Source organism: Lycorma delicatula, chromosome 10, assembly GCF_047948215.1.
Source record: "Lycorma delicatula isolate Av1 chromosome 10, ASM4794821v1, whole genome shotgun sequence".
Taxonomy (NCBI): Eukaryota; Metazoa; Arthropoda; class Insecta; order Hemiptera; family Fulgoridae; genus Lycorma; species Lycorma delicatula.
Window position 1 is genome coordinate 79,089,323 of NC_134464.1, and position 21,186 is coordinate 79,110,508.

The window sequence follows — 21,186 nt, forward strand, 5'->3', positions numbered from 1 at the left end:
TGCTTTATAATGACCGAGGTCAGTTGAAAACAAAAATTAAAATACCACTGTAACTCAATGTTTTAGATACACCCGAGGGCGTGTGATTGTCAGAATGGCCGTGTCGGAGAATAAAGTACAGTGGAGTATCTTCCGACAAAACGATGAGAATATTCTTTAGAATATCTGTATTTTTAGTAGTTTTAAGAAATGTACTATTACTTGTAATATTTTGTAAAATAAGGTTTAAATTGTTTTATTGCGGTAGGCTTAGGCCTAGGTAGGCACATGGTTGTCAACGTAGTCGGGATCCCAGGACGATAGGGGTATCATAAAATTAATAAGGAAACGGAAATATGCAGTAGGTATATTATTTGAGAATATGGTAAAAGGGTAGTCTTGCTTTGGAACCCAGACCGAACGGACGTCCTGGTGATCGCGAATTCGTTATTTCCCTGAGCCTCGGTCTATCGCAAGTTGTTTTAATATTATTTGAATTCTAAATTGAATTAGTCTTATATTATGGTTCGTGTACTACTGAGTTATTGATGAGTGATGGTTATCATTTGTAATTGTTTCATTGTGCGAGTTGTCTGCTCATTTTTATTAATTGAACTTTATTATAATCTTATATATTCTCCACTTGTAATAGTAAAGATGAGTGAAGCACAAAACGTTGAATCCCTGACAAATCTCCTCGCCTCTCCGACATATATATAGTAGTAGTATATATATATATATATATATATATATATATATATTGTTATTAAAATTTAAAAAACACAAGATAGAAAAGAACATTAGAGTATCAAATATGGATGAATTTGACAAAGAAGTAAACATCTCTCTATACGATGTCTCTCAGTTGTAACTACATTATGTACAGAACTGGGAAATAGGTAAAAATAAAAAAAAAAACAAGCATGTATTTTTTCCACTTCACTATAACCGCTCAACCGGGCTTGTACAGAAAAAATATGGTATATTTTGTATAATAATATTTTTAAAAGAAGGTTTAAATTATGATATTAAGATAAAATAGAATATATCTTTATTATTTTTAAAATAATAAATTACTTTTTAAAAAAATTAAAAAATCATTTTTAATCAGCATGACTATTCTATTAATCGGTATTATAAAAACAATATAAATTGTTATTAGTAACGCAAAAATATTCTTAATAAGAAAACATTTAAAATAGATTTCTAAATTAAATAAATAAATTACATTGATAAGATTTTTTACTCAATAAAATTATTTTCAATGAACGCAAAATTGTACAAATCATACTGTATCAGTAAAATAGGTGAAAAGTTTTATTTATATATTTTTATTAAAAGCTACCAAAAAATGACTTACTTCTTTTTATATTTGAATGATAGGGGGGTTCATCATCTAACCTTAATATATGATTTTAATAAACATTATTCTAATTTTTTTTTCCATCTCCGTAGCCGAGTGGTAGCGTCTCGGCCTTTCATCCAGGGTTCCCAGATTCGAATTTCGATCAGGTATAGCATTTTTCATACGCTACCAAATTTCATTTCCATTTTCCGACAAACAAGCTTTTTTGATGAATTAAATCATTCATTTTACATAGTGATATTTTTATAATTAATCAATCATCAAATAACGGTTTTTATATAAATTAATCATGTTATAGCTGATGAGTTTGATGAATATTAAAGTTTCGCTTCATAATAAGGGGCTCAATTTTTGGTTGGAATATACAAATTTACCAAAACTGTTAGGAATTATAACAAAATCATCTGACGGATTGGGGAACAAATATTCCATATTTTGTAAACTAATTGATGAATAAAATACGTTAAAAATTAAAATGTAATTAACATAAAAATCTAAAATTTCGGTAAGAACAGCGACAAAAAATTTATCATTCTAAAATAACTACATGTATAAAATAAATATATAAATATTTTGACCCGTCAATAGTAGGAAAAACCTGTTTCCAATTTATAGTAATTAATTAAACTCATTAATCCAGTTTCTTTCAATTTGAATTTGCCGTACCCAAAAACATTTCTGTGATTAATACATTTGTTAGACATCGAAATTAATTTTTGTTTATTAAATCAAGATAATCTAATTTTATTTAAGATTTTATATTTTGTTAGAGAAAACAAGCGTATCCTCTTTCTGTTAGTCGTTATCGTCTTCTTATTACTTGCAAACCCGATTTATTTCCCTGATTTTCATTTATCGGTCGTTCTGTTAAGTGTTAAAAAAGGACTTAAAATTCAATCATGTTTTTGTATTACTCAGATTGTTCAGTATTTAGACACCAGTCCCGATCGCTTTATTTAAGAAAATAAATATTTGTTTACAATCAAATCCTCTGATGACTAGAGTAAGATTATCACTTTCTCAAATGAATTTGGTAGCTTTATTATTTTAATTTATAAACGTATTCATGATATAAAAGTAACAGAAAATTAGGAAGTGACTTTCTTATTTGTCTTTCCTGGCATGGAATTGTTATTTACTATTCTGAGATTGGCTGGGTTCTACCGGGAGTGAATTAGGTCTAATTTAAAGCGATTCGGTGTACCGAACAAACGTTCCTAGGTGCTTCACTACAATTTATGGGTCGGTTGTTTCTTTTACATTATCATCGAACAAAGGAATAATCTGAAATGACTTATCTTTTTTTTCAATCTCACTTTTCTTTTTAAATTTTCAATTTCAAATGATTTTTCAATAAACTTAAATATATTTTTTAACTGTCTCTTTAAAGACAAAAACTTGGTTAACGAGAGAGATTTTTAAAAAAGTTTTTTATGCATATTATCACAGGTCAAAAGTTGAATTATGTTAAGAATTTACTAAAAAAGGTACTATAATTTAGTTTTTCTTCATTTTTTAAAACTAAAATGTAACAGTAATGTTATAAATTTGTATAGGCTAACCAAAAATATTAATATAATTATTTTGTTGTGGAGAAAATTTACTAATTGCTGTACCAGATTTAAATAAAACAAAAAGTTTAAAGGATTATTTAAAATATTTTAACAATTTTAATTGGTTCCTTCCGGGATTGAGATAATAACTGGCACATAATAGTACACTGGACACATAATAGTACTTTTTATTTTTTGTATGGTCTCCTGTCACTCACTACCTTCCTACAACCATCCACTAATTCTATGAAATCTACAGAGGGAAAAGGGGGAAGATCTAATTAATATAGAGAATGTGTGGAGCAGAATTGTAATAAAAACTTAAGTATCCTACATAAATCTATTAGGATACAAAATTAGTGTATAAAGTAAAAACTGTACTCTACATTCAATCTTTTTAAGTAAACTAGTGCACACTTCGTACATTTATTAACGATCAAAAATATAACACCTTGTAATTTTAATTGACTTTTCAAGTAAGAAAATTAACAATTCAGTTATCACTTTTTATCCATAATGTTACATTTACAACTTACAAAGGAAATATAATTTTTAGTAGAACAACTATAATATTTACCTATATTTTTTTAACTATAACTATATATTTTTTACCTATATTTTTTTAACTATAATTTTTAGTAGAACTAGGTAATCATCTATTTCATTAACTGAATAAAAACTTCATAAGAAAAAATCTTCAATTACTCTTTTAAAAGAACTAAAGTTGTCATTAAACACTCCGATCTTATTAATCAAATCAAGGTTTTCGACACATCCGACTGTTGACAATATTTAAATAATTTATGTTAGGTGTTATATTTTTGATTCAGTTATATTTTTGAAATTTGCTTTAGTTTTATACGATATGCATAGACAACATGAAAACTAAATGCATTTTTAACAATCTTATATATATATATATATATATATATATATATATAAATTAATGTTTGTTTGTTTGTACCCGTATGCGTTCTTATACCATTATTCCGATGGGGATGAAAATTTCGTGAGTTGTTATGCGCACGCTCGCGAAGGTTTCTGAATTAGTTTGGACACGCTAGGTAGCGCTGAGGTCGAGATATTTCGAAAAATTATATTTATCGTCTGATTTGGTTCAATATTCAGAATATATATTAATTATGTGAAAAAGAATATATTTGAAAAAATGGACCCGCTAGGTGGGGCTGGGGTCGAGATATTTCGAAAAATTGCATTTATAGTCTGATTTGGCTCATATTCTGAATATATATTTGTTACGTGAAATGAAATATTTTTACGAAAAAGGGAAAAAGGAAAAAGTGAAAGAGGGGGAAGGTTAAATTTTGCGATGTTCTGAAATGTTCAGTTTTTTAATGTTTTATCAAACTTGTCAAACCTAGCAACATCGAAGCATTGTCGGGTCAGCTAGTTTACTTAAATAACTTTAATAGTATATGTATCTGATTATATGTTAAATAGCATTCGACAAGAAAACACACATAATTCGCCATTACCAACGAAAAGTAATAAGCGGTATAATTTTTTTTACTAAATTTCAGATACCTCAAGAACAATTCTTTCTTAAAATAAAATATCAAAATAAACTTCAATAATTTTATAAATTAAATTTACAAAACCTTTACACATCACTTACAGGATATAATTTAGTAATTTAAAATATTACAAGAAAAAATGATTCTAAAAGAACTACGACATGATATCACTTTTATGATATATTGGTTAACAAATAATTAGGTAATCTAGATCAATTTAAGACTAAAGCCATCCTCAAATTTCAATAAATACAGCGATTACGGAATCATTTAGATCAATCTAAAAGTAAACATCGGTACATATAAAAAAAAAACAGAAAAAACGGGTACATAAGATTAATTTAAAAATTATAAATTTTCTACCGAAATTAAGTAAACGGGTCCAGAGAAGATTCCAAGATTAAAAACAAAAGTAGACATTACTCTAAAGGCTTTCTGAGAAACTTTTATCTAATCTGTTTTCTTTCTTTAATACATAAAATGATTACTCTTTCTAGAGTGCCAAAGGCAAGGTGTCAATCGGCTCTTACACTAATTAAATTGACATGAAAATCACTCATCCTTCAATAAAAAAAAAGCTTAAAATAAATACATAAAAACCGAATTAAAATTTAATATTTTTTAATAAATAAAACCTAATTTTTGTTTACATACTAAAGTAGTACAAAAAAATAATGCATTGTCATATTTTAAATGAGAATTAAATTTTTACCTTGAAAAAATTAAGTTTACTTTCATTAAAAAATAAAAATCTATTATTCTTTTACTTGAATGTACAACAAATACTAAACATAGATATAGAATATGCATGATATATCCTTTCAAGTATGATTATATTATTTGTTCCAGTAAATGAAAAACAAAAAAAATAAAAACATACATAAATACGAGTACAAACATACAATATACATTTAAAATCGTTGTAAAAAAAGTCCTTGAATGTCAGCTAACCGTAGAACGTAAGGTCAATAAGCAAAAAAACGAAATAAGGTAATTTTCATGTAAATATGAGTGTGCGTATTATTTGTGAATGTCTGTTTACATCTGTTACGCAATAGGAAACTACTAAATAAAGATTGTATAAATAACACGAGACGAGAATGCAAGAAAGAGAGAGGGAAAGAGAGTGAGATGTTAACGATGAATAATGCGAAGTCCTGTGGGAAAATTTTATGGATTTTTTTTAATAAATAGTATAAACAGAAAAAAAATACGTTACGCTCTGATTAATTTTAAAAGGATCTTAACCTTAATTCGATATTAATATTAAATAATTGTCCATCAAAAATAAATATATAAACGAAGGTGCAAAGAATTAAATTTCATAAAGATGTGCAATGTAAGTTTTCTATATTATCTACTTTTAAAGTAAAAAGAAAATATGAAAAGGAAAGTTACATATTTAAGTTATATTCTAAAAATATTATTTACAAAACAATAAATAACTAAATATATCTGTAAAAAATAATATTTTATTTAGGTAAAAAAAAATCTTAGTGAATACACAGTAAATACAGTCTAACTTTAAAATAAATTAAAAAGGATTAAAAGAAATTAGGAATTTATATTAGAGTAATGCATTCAACAGGAAAATTTAATTGACTAGAAAAATTAATGGAGCAAGTAATTAGTAAATTTAAAATACTCGTGATACTGCGAAAAAAAATATATATCCAAGTTAAATACAAATTAACCAAAGAAGGGTACCAGCAGATTCAACGTGAAAATAAACATTTCCAAAATTAAAAGTATTATATATATGTATACATATGTGTATATACGTACACGTTTAATTTTTGTAATACGTGTGTGGGAACGTTTTAGTTTGTTGGTTTAATTTAAACTATAAATAAAAATTTAAAACGTGTACACACGTACACTTTCAATTCTTTAAATTTCGAAATTTGAAGTCAATAACGCGTTGAAAACAAGTAAGAGAGATTTCCTAACCAAAAATTTGGTACAAATATCAAAAATTTGAAATTTAAATAGGAAAAATTCAATGTAAATTTAACTTTGTAAATTTTATACTTCACTTTTTATTTTTATTTAAAACACGACTAGGCCTTTAAAAATAGTAACTTACAATAAAAAAAAAATTATTTACAAGAAACAGAGAATTGATATAAAAAGAAGAAAAGGATTTGGAACGCTTATACCACACATTAATTTATATAAAAACCAAGCTAAGGTTTCTTGAAATGCGGGGGTAATTTTTTTAATTGTAACTCTTTCAACATCTCCCACAATTTTCGCACGAAGCTCTTTCTAAATATTATGTATGATATTAGGATACTTTTTCCCTTTTTAAATACCCCCAAAACAATCTGTCTCCACCGGTTAGACATAAATCGGGCGCCTCAGGGCGTCGTGGCAGCAGCCTGCCACCCCCCCCCCCCCCCACCCAGCTTGGCTTGGGCCAAGCTACCCACCGGGATCCCCCTCGATCACAAGGACGCCTCGACTCCCTCTTCTGGGCAGCCAAGACACCCCTCTCCTCACAAGGGCTACCCGTCCCCGTTCCTATCCTGCCAGGATCCAGGCATGCATTGCGCATGCCCTTCCCCTTACTCGCGCCCTCTCACACCGCAAGGGTCCTTCATGCCATCATCACAAGCACCCCGATTCCCCCGATCTTGCAAGCGAGGCGTCAGGATGTCCTAGGCAAGGGGGCTGCCTACCTAGCAGCCACACGTCGCCACGCTTTGGATGTTTTTTTCCTCTCTGGCATTGCAGAGAAAGACACACATATAACAGACAGAAAAAAGAAAATAAATATATAACACAGCAAATAACATAAGAAAGTAAATCACGAAGAAGAAATTAAAACAGGAGACATAATAAAAGAAGATCAAACACACAATACAAATCAAAACATAATACATGATACACAATCGTAAATCATAATACATCTCAACACAAATCGGCACTCATAGTAAATATAAATGACAAAATACACATGGAAATCAGCAATACACAAATAATATAGCAAATAAACACAAGAAGATAAAATAAAATCACAGAAGGTACAGACTAGGAAAAAAGAAGAAAACATCCAGCGGCAAGCACATAATGGAGCCATGTAGCTGAAAACAGACGATCACAAACGGTCATCCTCCCTCTTCTGGGTTAGTATACAAGAGTCCAACTTAGCCACCTCGGTCCATCCGATATCAGAATATTTATCAAATATATGATAACAACAAAAAATGAAAATTCTTCTATGCAAGAAATACCGATTTTTCGTTTCCGATGCCCTAATTATTTCGCAGTCAGAAACGCACTGATTTTCAGAGTACAACGTACTACATACATTCAGTTAACAAGTAGACCCTACACACAGCAGGAAACATAACCTCAATTTGAGATTATGCTGCCTGCTGTCGACATTAAATTGAGCGTAACTGAAGGAAAACTCAACCAATCCTCGTCGCGTTTTCACAAGCACAATATCAGATACACTACTATAGCATATCTAAATTTCAATGAAATCAATCCAGTAGTTTTGGATATTTTCGAGCTACAACTTTTATATACGAATAGTATTTATTTAAGTACTCCTCACCACAAAACGTAAAGAAAATTTATTTTCACCTCCCCCCCATGCGATCAAAAGTCATATTAAACTTTTGTTTTAGAAGTCGGTAAATTTTTTATTCCACTTAAATTATCAAGAAAAACTTAGAAGAGACCTCCAGGGAAAAAAGAAAAAGAATCAAAATAGATTCATTTGGTAAAAAATAAGATTTGTTCGTGCATAAAAAAGTAATAAGTATGAGTTGAATGGAGAATAACCTCACCCTTTTGTGGTAGTTCGTTTACGAACGCATTAAAATTCAGAATTTCAAAATCTATTATAATATGACAAGCAAACAAACCTTTTCAGATAAATTAAATCAAATATATCAACGTAATTAGAAAACTTTTGTTTTACGATGTAGAATGGTTTACACAGAAAAGATCGGACTGTTGAGCGATAATGGGTCAGAAAGAAATGGGGATTAGGGAGAAAAACTAACACGAATTGAAATTAAAATAAATACAGTAGGTAAATGGTCAAGAGAATAATTTAATTTTCATTTGATAATACTCTAATTTCCATTATGAGTTTATAATTTTATCCCTATTACTCAAATAACTTTGCCGACATGAAGTTTTCTAGAACTGATACGTTCTGCAAGCAATGTTCGAACGGTTTAATCAAATAATCTTTATAAAAAGATAACTTAAAATTAAAACAGCAACTTGGAATCCATTTTGATTAATCAAGGTCTGTTTAAACAATTTTTCATTGATAAAATTTCTCAAATGTTTCAAATAAATCTGGTTTTATCCTGTTTATAACCATTTAATTTTGGGGAAATATAAAAATGTTACTCCATCTAGATCTAAATGAATGAACGCTGATCAAGCGAAAAATAAAAAAAAAAAAATACAAAAATATATTTGATTACATATAAAACATTATTTTTTAAAAAAGCTTTTATTTAATTAATATTAACATTAATAAAAAAAGGAAACAAATCAGAAAAACCCTCTAAAAAGTAAAAAATAAGAATTAAATCAAATTGAGAATTTTAAACGAAAAAATATAATATATTAATAAACATAAAAATGCACTGAAAAGTAAAAAATAAATTATATAAATATATAATAAATAACCAATAAATAAATGTAATAATTATTAATTTTTTTAATTAAAAGTAATGAAAATATTTAGTTAAATAAAAGCGTGGAGCAGTTTTTATAACAATCTTTTCGAATAAGTATTTATAGACATTTGGTGTATTTTTAAATATATTTGTTGTTTAATGAGGTTGTTTAGTATATGTATATACTTTATTTATAAGCAAAATGCCGACACTGTAGCATTGTATTGTCATCGAAGTTACATACGTGAATCAAATTTCATTGATTTTCACACGATAGATCAAAAGATATAGCAGTTGCAAGATTTGATTATAACTAAAGCAAGTTAAATAAAGGCTTATAAAAAGGCTGAAAATGTACCCAAAAGCCTCATTTTATTGGCTATAACTCTAGTTCATGTGAATGATTTGCTTAAAAATAAATAGGGCTCTATTCCCAATAGATTTACATCGCACTACCAAGTTTCGGCAAAATCGGTTAAGATATGAGTCTGGTAGAGCGAACGAAAAATTCTTATACGTACTTGTACATACAAACATGTTTTTATATGTTTTTACATATGTATACAAACATGACCGAGCGTAGTAGCGATTTCCAAATTCTTTGGAAATTCGCTAAAAAGAGTAGATAAATTCTTAAATAGTAATGGAACAATAAAATCGACATAATTTGTGCTAATTCATTTAAAATGTTACTTTTGTCAAATTTTATGGGTTGCAAATTTCATAAAATATCGTTCTACAATGTTAAGATCTTAATATTGTTATATATGTCCAATTTCTATAAAGTGATACGCAAAATTTGATTGTTAGTGTAGGTATTTATTTGTAATTCAATATTACGAGTATATATATTTTACAGCATCGTATTTTCGTTATCGCGTTATTTCTCTATTTTTTGTACGATCTTTTACTTTTAATTTGAAAGCGATAAAGTAATCTTATATGCTGAAAATCTTGGCAATTTTATATGACTGCCGGTTGACCTATGTTAACATTATACATTTTTCATCACCAGATAATACTGAATTATATACAACGGGCTGACCGGATGCACGTTTATCCAGAAGGATAAAAAGAACACACACACACGCGCGCGCGGGCATAGAACAACATATCACAATAGAAACTTTAAATCAGCTTATATAAACAGAAACAACACACAAAGAAATAAACCAAATCGTAAAGTTTTACACATAGTACATAAAAACTGAAATCTCCTCAATACGTGTATAGAATAATTATTCGGTTACCAACTCACAAGGTTTCCTAACCCTTTTTATAAGTTGGATGGCATTAAAAATGTAATTATTGGATAATGTATTAAAGAAGGAGCTGATTATTAGCTCCGAAAGTAAGAAAAAAATTAATTTATTTCATAGTGAATTGTTAAATAATTAATAATTTTAAATTCAAAGTTTAATTAATAAATAAATCGTTTTATTTATAAAATAATTTATTAGTAATATACCCCTTTCCCCTCTCAGAATATCTGACCGGACTTATTTAGCGATTTCTACAAACTGAAAATCCGCTGAAGATTAGTGAAAAAGCAAAAGAGAAAAACATTGACAAAGAAATATAAAACCACTTGGAAGGGTTTAGGTTTTATAGAATAGAGGTGGGCGTTTCTGTCAAATGAACATAAGTGTGTCGAAAAAAAGACCAACTGTTTGTACAAACTGTTGGGGAAAAAAGGTTGAATTATTAATTTAACATTCACGATTCATTTTCCAATATACTGCTAAATGCTTGCATTTCTTGTTTAAAAAAAATTCATGTCAATATTTTTCTTAACGCACTAGCTGTAGGATATTTTGGTTGACACCAGGCGAACGCATCATTTTATCGCAGGATTTGACAATTTTATGACCCTTTATTCTTCTTCTGCACTTCTACCTACTTGGCTTTTGAAACTGTTCGATCTTAGCAGTTAGCTTACAGCTCATCGCAAATAAGCTGATTTCGAAGTTGAGAGTTCTAAATTTCAAAACCTACTAAAGACAGTTACTTATATCTGAATTTGAATACTAGATCGTGGATCTTGTATTCATTGGTGGTTGGGTTTCAATTAATCGCACATCTCAGGAATGGTCGACTTGAAATTGAACAAGACTACACTTCATTTACATTCATACATATCATCCTCACTCATCCTTAAAAGTAATACCTTGCGGTAGTTCCGGAGGCTAAACAGAAAAAGAGAGATAGAGTTAACTAACAGCATATTAATAAACCACTGTTTGCCGTGCAAAATTGCCTGTTCGCAGCAAACTAGTTGATTCACATTGTTTTTGTTAACTTAACTTTTGTTAGAATGAGCTGACAATGCTGTTTGGTGAATCAACGTTGTTTGCTATGCAGTATTACTATTGAGCGGGAAAAAACAGTTGTACCGAAATAAAACAACCGTTCGTTTTTTTTTTGAGATACAAGAGTTTAGTCAAAGTGTTAGATATTTTCTGAAACATCACTATTGTAAAACATATTTATTTTATTTATAGGTGAGGGTCACGTCATTCGTGGATCATTCTACAGAAAGGCGTGGCCTAGAAGACATCGCGTGAAGCTATACGTTAGTCTTTCTTCGTTGTATAACTGATTCCCCACCTTTCTCTACACTGTACAACCTTCATTTGATAACTTGTCCGTTCATAATATTACATGTCAATCCTCATCATTTCTCTCTCTCTTTTTACTTCTTAGCTTTCCTTCAATCATCGTTTTTTTTTTTTTTTTTTTTGTAATATGTATCCGATCTATATTGCTTTCCTTTTCTTATTAGTTTCAACACATATCTTTCTTCATCTATTTTTCCGTAATTCACACTTTTTCATTTTGTATTATATCATTGCATTTCATTTTCTTCGTAGCCAATGGTTACAAAGTAATTCTTCTTTTTCCCCCCTAAATAAACAATTTTTATTTCTTCCGTACAAATTTAAATTCAAATGATCATATTTCAAATTATTCTCGATAATTTCAATTTTTTTCTTTCGCCGCATAAATCTGCATTATGATCCTTTTAACCATCTGTATAATTAAATCAGGCCTATCTCAAAATTCTTTGAATATAACTGGACGTTGTTAAAAATGATAAAAAATTAAGAATTATATATACTTAACAATAGTTAATACTTCTTATATATATTAAGAATTTAATAGTATTATTCTTATATTTTATTGTGCCTTTCATGAAAATTGGACTACAACCATTTCATCTAAGGCAAATCAATATTATGAAAAAAAAGGCATACTTCCTACGTATAACTGGGAAGAAACCAAATAATATTCAATATTTTAACCTAATTAAAAAAAAAAAATGTATATATATATATATATATATATATAAAAGCCTTTTTATCCTGACATATTACAAAATATTAAAGGAAAACAATGAAAGAAAAAAAATTATAAATATATATCCATAACAAAAGAAACGCTTAAAAGTATACCTAATAACGTACAATTATTTATCCTACGTCGAAAAAGAAAAACACAAAAAAGCTCTAAAGTACTGTCTGTAAATTAAACAATAATTCAAATTTTAATTTTAAAATATACTGCATTATAAGGAAAAACAAGCAAACTTTAATTATTTTTTGAAAAGAAGTAAAAATAAGTGAAAAAAAAAAAAATTTAAAGCTATTAGCTACAAAATAACAAGGAAAAAATAATTTAAATGAATAATTGTTGTCATTAAATATTAACTAGTTTTTTTTTTAAGATATTTAGTTTATTAATAATAAATAATTACACTTAAAGGAAGTACTTAAAAGGTTAAATAAAATAAAATGAGAACCATTAAGCGATTAAATTAACAATTTAATGACTATAAAGTAAAGAAATATAATTAGTACACAGTTGAAAAAAAGTTATTATCTGTGCTGTGTAGCAGATAATACCCACATGTTATGGGATTTGTTTTTTGGTTTATTCTGTTTCACGAATAATTGAAATAACACACGTGTAACACCTACTTCGTAATACATATTTGGGCTTAAAATCTTATTAAACCATGATTAAAGAGAAAAACTGGAAGAATTTATTATGAGAAAATAAACGTACCTACTTTTATATATCTCCAGTAATTTTAATCTAATATTAAAATAAAGGAAAATCAGTTAACATAGGCGCATGATCATCATCATTTTGTTTACATCGTAGATTAATTTCAATCAGTTATTATATAAAAACAAAAAAAGTTTAGAAATTAATCTGTTGTATTTTATGATTACCTTTTCTAAGATACTGCTGTAATAAGAACTTTATTAGACAACGGAAAACAACTGTGGAAAATCTTATTCCAGACATACACTACCTTAATTTATTCACCAGTAGGCAATTATAATTAACAGTTGAATAATATTTTCTTAAAATCTGATTAGTTCTCTCAATTTTAACATAGCCAATGATATTTCATAAATTTTTTTGTTAAATTGTACTACTACTTTATGATGGTTTAAGATGTAAAAATCTGCTTAAGTAATCAAGAGATTCTATGTCATGCACGATAAAATTTTAAATGTATTGTCAACTAAACTTAAGAAAAATAATCATTAAAATGTTTCTAAATTCGTGGCACATATGATTTTTCATATACAGTTAATTTTTTTCGTACAAATGTTTTTAACGTAAAAAAAGAAAATAACGATTGACTTTAAATCGAAACATCCACATTTGTCACGATTGTCAGTTGCTAGGGACGCGTATAATCTGATTGGTTTCCTCAATTTTATTGTAGCCAATCATATTCGATAGATTGGTTTTAAAGAAATGATACGTTTTAAACAATTAGTTGATAAATTGATAAAATTTTAGTACATCCCCCTGGACGCCATATTAATCAATCCTTCTTTCATGACTTGCTCCAACCAGCTTTCCTATTTTAAATTCTTCAGTTTTTATTCAATTTCCTCATTACATCTTCATTTTTTCTTTTTGTCCACTTAATCTTCTCCGACATCCACCACATCCACATTTCAAATGTCATTCATTGATATTCCGCTTTCTACTTATATTTTTCACTTTTGCAAAGTTGTATTAATACGGTGGGTGTATCTGTTCTGTTTTACTAATTCAATTCCTCCTTTTTTGGTCTATAATTCATTCAATTAATCTATTCTGTCATAAAATCTTCTACTTTATTGAAATTATTGGTTTAATATTCTGCGCTCAACCACAAAAACACAGTATTATTTTAGAATCTTACACAATTTATTTAAATATTTCTTTTAATTTATTTAAATATTTCAGTGGTCCCGTTATTTCCTTCTGAATCTTTTTTATCATTATTTTTAACATAAAGATAATAATAAGTTTAAATAATTGCAACATTAAAAGCAAAATAACGATGTCATAACATTACTCATTGTCTGTGATGTGGCTACGTAATACCACCAAACTTATATCACAAACTGTCACAAAGTTTAGAACTTAAAGACGATTGACATAATGTTTAAAGCAGCTCTGTACCAATTTCTTAAACATTACTCTTAATAGTCGTTATAAAATTAAGCTTATAACAGATTAATAATTACTTTCATTTTTATTAAATTATTATATACACTCTAAATAACAGAACAAAGTTTATTTGTAGAAAATAATCTTTAAGATAATTAAAAAAATCTATAGGCTGTATATAGAATTGAAATTTTATCTTTCGAGCGTCATTAATAAAATGCTTATCCTTTTTTAATGAAACTAGTCAATTTATTTATTTACTCGTGATCCGATTTAAAATTACAGAACATAGAATTTTAATGTTACATGAAGGATAGCCGCCTCATTACCGTTCATTTCATCCTTGAATATTATGATTACTTATTTATTTACAAACGATAATAAGGAACAATAAATAATACGATTAACAAACAATAATAAGTAACAATTTAACATAAATTGTAACTAATTACGTTTCAGGTGACAAACAAACACAAAAATGCATTAACCATACACGTCATAACTTAATAATTAGTTCTGCTAACCACTCAAGGTTAGTTCATATAACATTAAAGTCAGTTAGATTACCATAATGTGCCCTTAGTTCTTTATGTTCTTCATTTAAGAAGGAGATACTTTATTAGGAAAACAACAATCATAGATTGGGATGACTAATTTTCCACATCTATATGTATATATATTTAAACAATACGCATCTACTCCGTATCCAGATGAAGTTTTGTTGACAGATTTTCATATATGTAAAGAAATTTTGAATCTATAATCTTTGCATTAAATCAATCACATATTTTATCTAAACAGAAGCATTTTCATTCCAGAATTTTTAGTTTACTGTCAATTCTAAAATTTTAATCTACAAACTGTTAACTAGTCTTGTTAATATTTTTATTTACTATTTTGCGTTATTTCCGACTTATTTGAAGCATAACCCTTTAAGAAAAAAAAAAAAAATCGAGGGTGGTCTTTTTTCTCTTCCCAAGCATTTTTCTGATAACCTATGAGAACTTCATTATTTAGTTAAAAAAAATTGTTTTCCGCAGTATGTTTTAACCTACATCAACATTAACATCGGCGCAGATACGAAAATTTAAAAGGAAACCCCTCTTCAATTTTGCAATTAAAATGAAATTCTTTTATTGATCTCATCAAATTTTAGCGTTTTTCACCAACAATCTTTCCAGGTATTATTTACTATTTTTCAAGAAATTGATAATTCAGTTAAGAATTAAAAGACTGCCCAAAAAGATCGAATTTTCGTTATTTAGTTTCCTTTTGAAAAAGTATCAACTCATTCTTATCTAAAATTTAACAAAAAAAAACCTTTCAAACATAAAAAATAGTTACACGCCAAAAACGCACTACAATAACAATAAAAAAGTACTTGGAAAAATATGTCATGTTTAACTTAACACTCCTGATAAAGAAATGTCAAGTTACAACTTGGAGCCAATAATTTTTAGAAAAATTTAAGCGATCAAATTTGAATTTATATTAAATTCCTCTACAACTTGAATTTATTTACATATTTATTGATTTATTATAAGATAGTATTTTAAAAAAAATTGTACGATTATTAACCAATTATTCTAATGGAACCCCAAAATACAAACATAATATACATATAGTAATGAGAAACAAAATGGGGTTCAAGAGGTATCTTCCACAGACCAGTTAGCCTTGTAGCTACTTTAATATTTCCATATTTGAACCATTATTTTCTAAAATGTGTTGCCATAAAAAAATATATATAGATCTCCAAGAAGACCAAGCCTCAGCCCAAAATTCAGAAATATTGCTACATCCTGAATGGTTTTTTTTTAATGTGTTAATAACCTTTTAAAAATTGAAAATCACCCAGGATAAGATGTTCCCTTGTTCTTGCCTTTCGAAGGGCTCATACCCCAATTGAAAGACTGGTATATATTCAAACCCTTTCTTTTCAATTTAAAATTTATTCAATTTTTTGGCAAGTATAATTATTATAATATCAAAAGTTTGAACTGAATTGTTTTACCCAACTATAATTGTCCAATGAGTCTTATAAATAATTTTGTTGTGACTATATATATATATATATATATCCACCGAGGGCTGATGACTGTGAAATGTGATCAGATCGAGGACTAGAAGATATCCTCCGATTAAGCCAATAATGGCTATGAACGGAGGGGATGGTGTGGCAACCGGACGTCACAAGGCGGGTTTTCTTTTCTTTTCGGGGGGGGGGGGGAATTGTGATATGACAATAGCTTCTGTTAGTAATAGTATTATGAGCACCATTCGGTTCGAACTGGGTATTTCTGTTTCGGGTATCCGTTCTGCAAACAGTTCTTTTCAGTGTATAATGTCCTAAAACTATAACAAAAATTACTAAACCATACTGTGATCAATATAATGTTTAACCATGCATAATTATAAATAAAAAAAACTGCAGTAATAATATAATATGTAAACGCGAATACAAACCACGCGTACACACATACACTCTTAATAATATCATGATACATAATATAATGAACAGTGTACGCGGTAAACAATAGGTATCGTACTGAAATAGAAGGTTATCCAAGCAGTGAAACGTAACTCCGCCATCGCCAGTCAGTGTTAAACACTCCACCAGTAATGATCGCATAAAGTTACTTCATAATTAAAATATTTACGAGATAGTTTTTTTTTCTAATTTATCTATAAAGTGAATTGAAATAAAAAAATAAGCATCAAGCATTAACACAATAACAATAAACGTAGTGATAGTGTAATAAACAAATAATAAATGAATCGTAATTGAACAGAAATATAATTATTTTAATTATAATAATTATTATTTAGAGTTAAAATTAAAATAATTACTTTTTTGTGCACTGAACTGTTTATAACTATGTGTAATGGAACTGCGTTCTTCTTCTAATATCAAAGTAAGTAATAAAAAAAATTATAATATAATTAAATAATAAATTTCCTAATAAAATTATAACTCATAACAATAACAACATTTCAAAACAAAACATAAAGAAATTATTTATATTCAATTTTTATCAGATACTACTGACTTATTGATAACAATATTAATTAGGAAATTTAACTTATTTTTAACCAGACTGTACATTAAGGTTTACAAGTATACATTTCTAAAGATCTTACAAATTTTTTGAAATTAAATTTATTTTATTTGAGATGATGCCCCCTTTTGGTGATACACCAGAATGTTAAAAAACAATTATAAGTTTACTACGTTTCTTATTTTTGTTATTTACAATAAGTTTTAGGTTTTTACAATAATTCACTTAGATGATAGGGATTTACGCGGTGGTACCATCATTTTTACATTGTCCAAAAAATTGATCCCAAACGAATTTCGTGTAATTCTAGTCTATTTTTTCTGCAGGTAGATTTAATTTCTTGATTTAACACGGGGTGTTTGTTAGTATCTATGTATATAATTCTGTTTGAGATGTACAAGGGTGTGTTCATAACTGTTAAAAGAAATTTTGGTTGTAATCATTTGATGGCGTATATTTATAAGGTTCTTGTTTCTTAAAAGTTTATTGGGCACGTTCAAGGGGATTTGAAAATATATCCTTACATTTTTTTATTCAGTGTTAATATAGATTTACGGCCAGCCAGTAGGTAAAATTGTTTAATTTTAAGCCAAACTACATGTTGAATGTATAGTAATTTTTAATATCACATTTTTATTGTTATGTAAATCTAGATATCTGTATTTGATTGTGGAATTTGTCTATTTTTAAAATATAAAAAAGGTTAGGCGTCATTCTTCAATATAAATGCTAAAAGTATGCCTACTTTTCTGTTTTTTCCTTAAACGCAATTTCTCCACAATGTGATTTCTAGTTTAATCACATTCAACTATTTTCATAAGTGTTTCAACAGCTGTAGATTAATATGTGCTACCAACTCCGGTATCGTCTGTAAAACTATATAGGTATAGTTTTGTTGTTCATTGTCCGTGAAGGTATGTGTAAAGCAATTTGATTAAAGAAATCTAATATATTAAAAAAAAAATTCCTGGGATGTTGAAAAGTATTTAAGACACAAAATTAACATGATAATAAATTATTTTTTGAATTAACTTTTAAATGAAATGGTTTATTTGAGGTGCCAAATGACAAAAATTTATATACGTAAGGAAACAATTATAAATATTTCACAACTTAGTAAATATGACAAAAAATATTTTATATTATATTTAAGTATTCAAGGTTTAAGTAGGAAAGGAGAGCTTTTTCAAGTGATAAAGGCATCATAAAATTTGAAGAAATTGATTCCTTGACGTGTATTTTCTAAATACTGGAATATCAAATAACTGGTTTGTTTTCCAGTAGTCGTTGAGACAATTCTAAGAAATTGGTCCCAGTATGAAGTAATAGACCTAGAAAAATGTTTATTTCCTCTAGTGTAACGTTTTTCCACTGAGTAATACAAGAATGTTCACTTGTTGCTGGGCGTATTAATAACTGAACAGCACTTTCATTTGTTTAGTTAATAACTGATTGTAAAGATTCAGCATCTATAACTAACTACAAAAAGTGTCTATCAGTTTACCTTCTCCAGGAATAGGCACCAGAATTTCCTGTTCTGTATATTTAAATTTTTGTTAACATACCTTTGTTTGGCCACATTGAACCATCAAGAACAGAATCAGGATTCCAACCCTCATTGCCACTATCCCTGTCTTTTAAATAATGCAATAACTCAGCATTACTTAACCTTTTACTTGAAAAAGAAAGATTGCTTGTATTCGATGATGGTCGCGGATTGTTACACATTTTCACCGACACAATGTAACGAATTCGGGAAGAAAAACCGTGAAACCACATTAAGTACTACTAAAAGCAGTTATTCAAACAGATGCCAGATATTAACAACAGCTCTATACACAATGCTGGTGACAGAATACGGAGGAAACAAAATATGGGATGGCCACATTCAATAAAGCATGTGTGATATGGGTGTGTGTGTGTGTTTTTATAAAAAATATAATTCCTATTTTTTCTATTCTTTATCCATTAATAAAAAGAATACAGATCTACATCTGAATAAATATACATATCTCCTTAATCCAGTTTGCTTTGACAATACTTTTTTAATGGAAAGCCAACAATAGGTACTAAAAGATATAAGTTTAGATTAAGGACAACATTTTTTTCAAAATAAAAATTTTTTTTTTATTTTGGCGGGAATTTATGATTCTCTATTGCATTAATTGTTTATAACTTTTGCCTAATATTACAGACACCGACTTTTACAAATTTTATTACAGATATTTTGTGGAGGGTTAGAAAATTATTATTTAGAGAAACTTTCTAAAAACTATTTTGAGCAAAGAGTTTATTTTATTTGAATAAAATTATTATTTAACGGTAATAAAACAATAAATTATTTATACATAAAACCCAAAATTTATAAAATTTTATCAATATCATATTTTCTAATTATGTTACTTACTACCTAAATATTAAATTAGTAATTTTTAGATAAGAACATATTTGTAATTAAGAGAAAATTAAGATTTTTCTTTTTTTAACTGACCCGTTAATTTTTTTATAAACATTTATTACGATTAATCTGGTGATCTTTTGAGTACTATTACAATAAAAATACTTTTATTAGAAGAGACGGACAGAGAAAAAAATCATATTTCTAATAAATTCATTTTTTAGATCGGAGTTTCTAATAAACGCTCCGTAACAATTCTTTTAATGTTTTCTCAAACTGGTATAAATAAACATCCAAAAAATACGTTAAAAACAACAATACTGATACAGTATAAAAATTTGATTTATTTAAACATTTTTTAAATCATTTTTCAAACCGTATGTATTTTCATTTCAATACTATATTAAGGCTCAGAGTTAGTTAAATGAGGTTATTTAATTTTTAAATGAAGGTCTCTCACTTTTTTCTTTCTTATTTTTAAATTTCTCACTTTTTTGTTACGCCTTTTTTAAATTAAGTTTTAAATATGGTCTAACGCAATTGTTGGTCAGTCTACTACCAGCCATCAGAGACTCAACATGTATTTAACAGTCGCGTATAATTAATTTATAACAACGTTACATATATGAAGTATAAGTTTGAATATTATAATAAAAATAATTTGGGATATAATCAAACGAAAACTTTTATTTATTTGAATGAACCAGCGACTAAAATAATATTTAGAATAATTTTAACCCATCCGAAGTATTAAACCAAGGCGACAAATTATTCGATATCCAAATAATTTTTCAAACTATTTCTCTAAAAAAAAAAAAAATTCACTGTTGTAAAGTATTTATTAATTTAATTATATTTATCGATATTTTTCACGATTTTTAATTAATTATATATTTTCTTTTTACATTTATATTTTATAAAATGTTATAAAATTTGACAAAAGATGATAATAAGTGCTATGCAATGAAATATTAAAATCAGGATAAATGATGTACTGTAACGGAAATAAATTTGTATTACCTACTATAGTTACGTAAGTAAGGAAGTAAAATTAAATGGAATATTTTCCAGCAAAATAAAAAAAAATTGATGGTATCAAATATTGATCTAAGAAAGTTAAAAAAAAAATTCTTAAAATTATTTGATGGAGTATAAAGGCTCTATAATAATGAAACATGGACAAA

The 21,186-nt window shown here is 27.6% G+C and overlaps 2 protein-coding genes across 4 annotated transcripts in view; one reads left to right on the top strand and one right to left on the bottom strand.

The window, feature by feature from the left end:
• The window catches only part of MCU (mitochondrial calcium uniporter), a 770,244-nt gene that overhangs the window by 211,713 nt on the left and 537,345 nt on the right, over nt 1-21,186 (bottom strand). The window lies entirely within an intron of this gene.
• Nucleotides 16,846-21,186, top strand: part of LOC142331732 (uncharacterized) — a 225,976-nt gene continuing 221,635 nt past the window's right edge. Inside the window, exon 1 of one of the 2 annotated variants that reach the window (XM_075377786.1) lies at nt 16,846-17,460. The gene's annotated coding sequence lies outside the window, so the exon portion shown is untranslated. The remainder of the gene's footprint in view (nt 17,461-21,186) is intronic. The other variant, XM_075377785.1, reaches the window with a different exon arrangement.